The 8,843-nt window shown below is 42.0% G+C and overlaps 1 non-coding gene across 1 annotated transcript; it reads left to right on the top strand.

The window, feature by feature from the left end:
- The first annotated feature begins 5,775 nt into the window (after window positions 1-5,775).
- On the top strand, window positions 5,776-5,937 carry LOC131815423 (U1 spliceosomal RNA). Its single transcript, XR_009347735.1, has one exon. It is a non-coding gene; the product is annotated as a U1 spliceosomal RNA (small nuclear RNA).
- Window positions 5,938-8,843: the final 2,906 nt, after the last annotated feature.

Here is an 8,843-nt window from a genome sequence, read left to right as displayed (position 1 = left end):
GCAAGAGAACCAACATGAGTGGGAAGGCACAAAGGGAGGGGAGAAGCAGATTCGCCCCTGAACAGGGAGCCCAATTTGGGGTTGATGATCCCAGGACTTGGGGATCATAACCTGAGCCGAAGACAGGCACTTAACTGACTGAGCTACCCAGCTGTCCCTCTATTATTATTTTTTTAAACTTGTATATCTAAAGTTATCTAAAAATAAATGGCTTATTAAAAATATAGCATTGGATGCTGTGGCCATTAATAACAGTAGCTAACGTGGCACTACTATATGCTGGGTATTGTTTTAAGTTCTTCACATATATTAACATACTCCCTCCTCACCAGAGAAACAACCCTATATGGTGTTATTCACATCTGCATTTATGGAAGAAGAAATTTCAGCACAGAGAAATTAAGCTAGTAAATGCAGAACTACAATTTTTTTTTAAGATTTTTTTTTCACTTATTTGCCAGAGATAGAGAGAGAGAGAGTACACACAAGCAGGCAGAGAGGCAGGCAGAGATAGCTAGAGAAGCAGGCTCCCCGCCAAGCAAGGAGCCTGATGCGGGACTCGATCCTAGGACCCTGGGATCATGATCTGAGCTGAAGGCAGTGGCTCAACCAACTGAGCCACCCAGGCGTTCCAGAACTAGAATTTTTTTATTTATTTGAGAGAGAAAGTGAGAGAATGGGAGGTCTGCTTCTCCCTCTGCCTTTGCTGCTCTCCTTGCCCATTCTCTCACTTTCTCTTGGGTCATGATCCCGGCCCCCTGGAATGGAGGTCTGAGCTCCCCAAGCTGAAGGCAGACGCTTAACCCACTGAGCCACCCAGGTGCCCCAGAACTAGAATTTGAATTTTGCAATCTGGTTCCAGGAGTCAGGCTTCTTACTTCCTCGGGTTACAGCAGGAAGTGCTGCTTTCTCATACCAACTGCCAGACCAGAACAGTGATGCTTCAGTAGATGCATAAATTGAAAATGCAGTATGAAAAGAGATTTACACAAAACAAGAGCCCAGAGTACCTAAGGAAGGTATCTGGACCACACATGTCTAATACCAGACATCACATAAGTCACCTAGAAATTTTGTTCCCTCCTAACAAAGGAGAAGGGCAGGAAAGGAAGAGGGGAAAGAAATACTAAATATTTACTCAAAGAAGCCGAGTTAATTGGAAAATAATTAAATTTTTTCCCCCAGAGCAATTATTATGCTTAAAGATGTGTATTTCTAAGGGAAGACTTTTAACCTAGTTGTGTGACAGAAAATTAAGTTTTATTTTTGCAATGCACCATCCCGTATGAATTTCAAATCTGCTACAAATGCACATCTGGTTGAAAACTAGTGTCTTCCCATTCCTAGGTAAAGCTCGAGTTCTTTCATAGCCGGAAGGACCTTCTTCCTAGTTCTCTAGCCTCCTGCCATGTCCTCTTTGCTCTCCGTGCTCCAGTCATTTCTTTAAAAATTTCTTTTAAGTTTGAATTTGTTAAAAGAAATATCCCCTCTCCAGTTGTGTGCTAATGGTGCGGTGGGGGTGGCAGTGTGTGAATCTCCACCCGGAGAGGGAGAAGTTGTATTTGTGTTTCATTTTTCCCCTGCAAAAAGCTTGTTTGTTTCCATTTGGCCCACTGCGCGGAAGAGGGTGCAGGGTGGTCACACAGCTCCCCTGCGTGGCTCAGGCAGAAGCCCTGGCTCTGTGGAGTCCCGCCCCGAGGCTGCTGGGCTCTGGGGCTCCTAGCCGTGCCGGAAGAGGGCCTCTGGAAGAGAAATCCGCCCGCCCAGGCGGAAGAGGGGTCAGGTGTGGGTCATCTTCCTGATCAGCAGCACCTGCTCGTGCCGGAAGTGGCCTTCCGGAAGTCGGCGGCTCGGGGCCTGCAGGTCCAGAGGGTCTGGTTCAGTCCTGCCCCGGGGGCCGCGCTTGCTCCGGCCTGCAGGGTGTGACCCCGCCCTCGGGAGCCACCTCGTCGCTGCGGTCGAGTGGAAGCCCTGAGACAGGTGGGTGCGAGGCCCGCAGGTGCTGGGGAGCGGGCGGTGGGGCCCTTCCGGTGAACCCGGGAGCTCGTGGTCTATGGCGACGAGGCGGAAGCTCCAGATGCTCTGCTGGCAGCTCGCGGGGGGCAGAGGATGGCGAAGGGGGTTCTGGAGGCTGCGCCTGGGGAAGAGGTTGGAGGCTGGTGGGAGGCGGGAAGAAGGGGCGTCCCTGGGTCGGTGCCGTCCAAACTCTGGAGGAGCCAGAGACAGGTCCGTGGGTCTGCTCGGTGCTTTTTTTTTTTTTTTTTTTTAAATTAAATTTTTTTAAAAAAGATTTTATTTACTTATTTGACAGAGATCACAAGTAGGCAGAGAGGGGGCAAAGAGAGGAGGAAGCAGGCTCCCCGCTGAGCAGAGAGCCCGATGTGGGGCTCTATTCCAGGACCGTGAGATCATGACCTGAGCTGAAGGCAGAGGCTTCAACTTACTGAGCCACCCAGGCGCCCCTGCTCGGTGCTTTTAGTAAACTTTATTATTTAGAACTTTATAATTGATTATTAGTTTTAGAAAAATTTAGAAAAAGTATAACGTAAGTAGAGAATTCCCATGCACTCTACACGCAGCTTTCCCTGTTATTAACATCTTACATTGTATGGTACTTTTGTTATAATTAATGAACTAACACACACACACATATATATATATATATATTTTTTTTAAAAGATTTTATTTATTTATTTGACAGACAGAGATCACAAGTAGGCAGAGAGGCAGGCAGAGAGAGAGAGAGGAGGAAGCAGGCTCCCTGCTGAGCAGAGAGCCCGATGCGGGACTCGATCCCAGGACCCTGAGATCATGACCTGAGCCGAAGGCAGAGGCTTAACCCACTGAGCCACCCAGGCGCCCTGATATATATTTTTTAAATTTTATTTTATATCCCTGCAGATAAACTTTTAAGTTTTCTCTCTATGCAATCCCTGGTACTCTCTCTGGCCCACTTTAGCCATTTCATTTTTCACAACCCTCCTTTCCATTTCCTCAACTCACAGAGTCCAGCAGGCTCTGCAGAGCAGACCTGGTAACTTCCAGGGAAACGAGCTGGGACAGTTTTGGAGAAAACGTTTTCTGTTGACGGTCTTTCAGGGTTACTGTCCTTTGCAGTCTGACGTCTAGTGTCTTTACAACCATGGTTTCATTTATTTGAAATCTTTGGTTGTTCAGGCAGGAGAGTAAATTGGTCTCTGTTTACTACACTGACCAGAAGTGGGATTTCCTTTTTTTTAAAATATCATTTTAAGCATTGTAAGCATAACTTAAAAAAAAAATTTATTTATTTGAGAGAAATCACAGGCAGGCAGAGAAGCAGGCAGAGAGAGAAGGGGAAGCAGGCTCCCCGCAGAGCAGAGAGCCTGATGAGGGGCTCAATCTCAGGGCCCTGAGATCATGACCTGAGCCGAAGGCAGAGGTTTAACCCACTGAGCCACCCAGGCACCCTATAAGCATAACTTTTATAGTCTGTGTTGACTCATGCTGTTAACTGAAATTTTGCGTATCTCTTTGCTGGTCTGTTTTCTTGCTTGTTCTTGAACCAAAAGCTCAAGTGGTGCGAGGATTCACCTGAGGCAGAACAAAGGCGATAGAAACATGGGGCATACTGCAAGGGGGTGGGGTAGGACAGCAAAAGAGAGACTGTCTGCAAGGAGGCTGTGAGTGGAGGTTGTTGGTAAAGGGGGAAGGTAAGGAGGTATGGGGAGTATGGAATTTTATCTTTTTTTGGTAACTGTGCCTGGTTTTAAGTAGCCCATTGGTCAGTTAGGGCCTGTGGATACTGCACCTCAAAGTATCACCTGATGGGCCACTTTTCAGCCAGGTGGTCACTCTGGGCCCGTTAGCCTTGATCAAGTTTCCATCGATCATTCTATTTGTTGCCTAAAAGCAGCTCTGCACATACTTTAACAAGTATCTGTAGCAATACCTTCAGGCTGGGGTGGTGTCCCCTTCCTCTAGAGAGGATTTCCATGTGCCTCTGCCACAGGGAGTATTTGGGGGATCATTTGGGGGTATTCTCAGTTGATGACAACCCTAAATTTTAAGGCTTGGGATTCCCTACATATCAGGCAAGTAGAATGTGGGTGAAATTCTGTGGGAGGGCTGTGCCACATCCTACACCCTGGGATGGTTATGTCCTTTTGGGGTATCAGCTTATTTGATACATTATTATTAATTGAAGTGCATGTTTATTCAGATTTCTTTTTTTTTTCCTTTCTTTCTTTTTTTTTTTTTTAAAGATTTTATTTATTCATTTGATGGACAGAGATCACAAGTAGGCAGAGAGGCAGGCATAGAGAGAGGGGGAAACAGGCTTCCTGCTGAGTAGAGCCCGATGCGGTACTTGATCCCAGGACCCTGAAATCATGACACAGGCTGAAGGCAGAGGCTTAACCCACTGAGCCACCCAGGCACCCCTTATTCAGATTTCTTAGTTTTTACCTAATGTATTTCTGTTCCAGGACTTTATCCATGGCACATTACATTTAAGCATCGTGTCTCCTTAGGCTCTTCTTGGATGTGATGATTCTCAGACTTTCCATTTTCCATCAAAGAATTTTGATAACTTTGACAGTTTTGAGAAGTAGTGGCCAGATATTATGTAGAATATTCCTCACTTGGGATTTGTCTGAAGTTTTTCTCATGATTAGATTGAGTTTGCGGATGTTAGGGAGCAAAACCACAGAGAAAAATTACCTTTTCCATTACATTATGTTAAAAATACTTTCTAGGGGCGCCTGGGTGGCTCAGTTGGTTGAACGTCTGGCTCAGGTCATGATCAGGTTGTGGGATGGAGTCCTGCCTTTGGCTTCATGCTCAGCGGGTGGTTGCTTGAGTTTCTCCCTCTGCCTTCCCCCACCTCTTTCTCGCCCCCAAATAAATAAGTAAATCTTAAAAAAATATATACTTTCTAGAAACTTTGGCTGAGAAGCTGTTTGTCAAGTATCTCCACTGTAAGTTTCTTCCTCTCATCACCCCTCTTTCCATTACTATAGTCTATGGAAACTAAGTCACTTTACAAAGCTCATACTTAAGGAGTAGGGATCTCTGCTTCACTTCCATAAGACAGAGTATCTACATAAATTATTTGGAATTCTTCTACACAGGAGATTTGTCTCCTCTCCACCATCTATTCAGTCAGTCCGTCTGTTTTTTAAATATCTGTTTGGGTCATGGATATTTATTTTATACTTTGGGTTATAATCCAATACTATTTTATGTTGTTGCTTCAGTTGTACCAGCTTTGGTCATTGGGAGCTCTTTCAGTTGGCTCCTGTGTTCCTTTATACATACCCTCATCATTGTGATTTTTGTTTCTTTGCTTTTAGAACTTCTTGTTTTCTGGCACTGAAAGACAGGCCAGGTTCATCTCAGATATTTCCTCCCCCAGTTCTGGATTCAGCTGTTTTTCCCAGGCACCTTGGTTCCTTTTATTAGAGAATAGTACTAAGATCCAAGATCTGAATGCTAAGTGTACTTTTTGATACTGGGGTGTCATTATCCAGCTGACAGATCAAGTGTATGTATACTAACCAGTATGTGTGTGTGTGTGTATAAAACTATTCCTCTATGTAACTATTCAGTAAGCTAAAGGTAAGTTATACTTTCCAACCCTAGTCCATTATTACATGGATCTCCTTCCCTTGCTTATTTGTAAACTTCCATTTCAACAGTGAGAAAACTGACTCCCCGCCCCCATCACCTACATTTACTTCAATTCCAATGCATTGATTCTAGTATATAAGTAGCAATATCAAAAATCACCCCCCCATACTTGCTCAGTGGGGGCAATACCACGATCACAAAAGTGGTTTTCCCAGGGTGAGGCTCGTCCATTGCAGTCAGGATGTGCTGACCCCAGTGATTTCCCCAAATGTGGGAAACTCACCTGCATGATTTATGGTAGTGGGGGACTGTTCGTGTTCTCCCTTGGGAAAAAAAATTAACCCCCATGGGGATGAATATTATCAATTAGAGTATGGTGCTGTGGATAGTTTCCTTCGACTTTAATCTTGCAGACTACTCATTTCCAAAGTTAAATAGATCAATACCATTCCCCTCCATTAGTGAGGCTGTTTGTTAATTTGTAATACAATTAGATTATTTTGTCAAAATCTGGGGTGCCTGGGTGGCTCATTTGGTTGAGTGTCCAACTCTTGATTTCATCTCAGATTGTGATCTCGGGGTCGTGAGATCAAGCCCTGTGTGTGGCTTTGAGCTGGCCATGCAGCCTGCTTAGGATTCTCTCTCTTACTGCCTCCGAGCACCTATAGGTGTATGCATGCACTCTCCCTATCAATTGATTTCTCTTTAAAAAAAAAAAGTGTGTGTGTGTGTGTGTGTACATGTACATGTGTATACACACACATTTTATTCTAGGATCTCTCCCCCTTCTAAATAATTTTCCTTTAAATTTTCATACATTAAGATTCACTCATTATGCTATGAAGTTCCATGAATTTTGTCAAATACATAGTATTAGATATCCATAGTTATAATATCATAGAGAACAGCTTCGTTGCTGGGAAAATAATCCTTTGCACTTCATCCATTTAGCCCTTCTCCTCATTTCTGAATCTCTGGCAACTACTGATCTTCTTACTGTTTCCATAATTTCTTTGAGAATGTCATACAGTTGAAATCATACAGCATGTAGCTTTTTCAAAATGGCTTCTTTCACTTAGCAATATACATTAATGTTCCTCCATGTCTTTTCATGATTTGATGGCTCATTTATTTTTATCTTTAAATAATATTCCATTATTTAAATAATTTAAATATTTAAATATTTATATATTTAAAAAATTTATATATTTATAATATATATAAATATATAAAAATATAATTTATAAAAATTTATATATTTATATATTTAAATATTTAAATAATATTCCATTATTATGTAGATGTAGCATAGTTTAATCACCTATTGAAGGAGATCTTGTTTGCTTCCAGTTTTGGCAATTATGAACAAGATGCTGTAAATATTCTTGTGTAGGGTTTAGTGTTGACAAAGTTTTTCAGATTAGTTGGGTAAACACCTGGGAGCACAATTGTTAGATCATATAATAGAATGTTTAGCTTTATAAGAAATTTCCAAATTGTCTTCCAAAATGGTTTCACCATTTTGCATTCCCGTCAGCAAAGAATAAGTGTACCTGTTGCTCCACATTCTTGGCAGCATTTGATGTTGTCAGTGTTTCGGATTTTAGCCATTCTATGTGGTGTGGTGGGAGGCATTGTGGTCTTAATTTGTACTTCCCTAAAGGCAAATCATGTTGAACATCCTTTTTGTCCTCGTTTACCATCTGTTTATCTTCTTTGGTGTGGTGTCCAGATCTCTTGTCCATTTTAAAAATTGAGTCCTTTTCTTGTTGCATCTTAAGAGTTATGTATTTTCAATATAAGTCCTTTCTCTTTTTTTTTTTTTAAGATTTTATTTATTTATCAGAGAGAGAGAGGGGAGAGAGCGAGCACAGGCAGACAGAATGGCAGGCAGGGGCAGAGGGAGAAGCAGGCTCCCCGCTGAGCACGGAGCCTGATGTGGGACTTGATCCCAGGATGCTGGGATCATGACCTGAGCCGAAGGCAGCTGCTTAACCAACTGAGCCACCCAGGCGTCCCAATATAAGTCCTTTCTTATATATGTGTTTTACAAATATTTTTTTCTTAGTCTGAGGCTTATCTTTTGAGTATCTTATCAGTGTCTTTCAGAAACCAGCAATTTTATTTTGTTTTTGTGGTATTTTATAGTCAGTAGAGGTCTCGTAATTGTTAAAGCTGCTAAAAATGGCTCGTGGTCTCTCTGTATTTTTTTACTTGGTTTTTTAATTTATTTATTTTGGGGGGTGGCAAAGGGAGAAAGAATTTTAAGCAGACTCCATCCTGCGGGCAGAGCCCCATGTGGGGCTCGGTCCAGGGACCCTGAGATCACCATCTGAGCTGAAACCAAGAGTTGGACACAAGGAACTGCACCATCCAGGCTCCCTGCTCATGTTTTTTTTTTTTTTTTTTTTTTTTTAAAGATTTTATTTATTTATTTGACAGAGAGAGATCACAAGTAAGCAGAGAGGCAGGCAGAGAGAGAGAGAGAGAGAGAGAGGGAAGCAGGCTCCCTGCTGAGCAGAGAGCCCGATGCGGGACTCGATCCCAGGACCCTGAGATCATGACCTGAGCCGAAGGCAGCGGCTTAACCCACTGAGCCACCCAGGCGCCCCTCATGTATTTTTTAAAATAGTTTTTTTTTCTATATTCTGTTACATATTTTTTCTCTTCATTCTCTGAACATTATTATGTTTTTATTAGTACTTAATATAAACCACAATTGCCTAAAGAAACTTTTGCATTATTTTATGTGTAACTTGTAGTTCAGTGCTTCATGCAAGATTATTTTTGTCATTATTGTTACAAAAAGTAATACAAGTTCATTGGGGAAAAAATAAAACTATAGAAAAACATCAAAACCTGAAGTTTCACAATGAACTTTTATAATTTCACTCTTATGGATATTGTTCATTTTGTGTTCCTGCTCTCCCCGTGTAAGTTTTGGTAATGTATATTAATATCTATAAAAATGGATATTATATTTATATCAAATGTCTTTTGGCATCTATCAAAATAACCATGTAACCAAAATAACCAAACAACTCTTTATTAATATATTAAGTCAAAGTAATGGATTTCCTAATGGGGAACCATTCTTTTTTTTTTTTTTTTTTTTTTAAAGATTTTATTTATTAACTTGACAGAGAGAAATCACAAGTAGATGGAGAGGCAGCCAGAGAGAGAGAGAGAGAGAGGGAAGCAGGCTCTCTGCTGAGCAGAGAGCCCGAAGCGGG

This window comes from Mustela lutreola, chromosome 14, assembly GCF_030435805.1.
Source record: "Mustela lutreola isolate mMusLut2 chromosome 14, mMusLut2.pri, whole genome shotgun sequence".
Taxonomy (NCBI): Eukaryota; Metazoa; Chordata; class Mammalia; order Carnivora; family Mustelidae; genus Mustela; species Mustela lutreola.
This window is presented reverse-complemented; position numbering and strand designations above follow the sequence as displayed.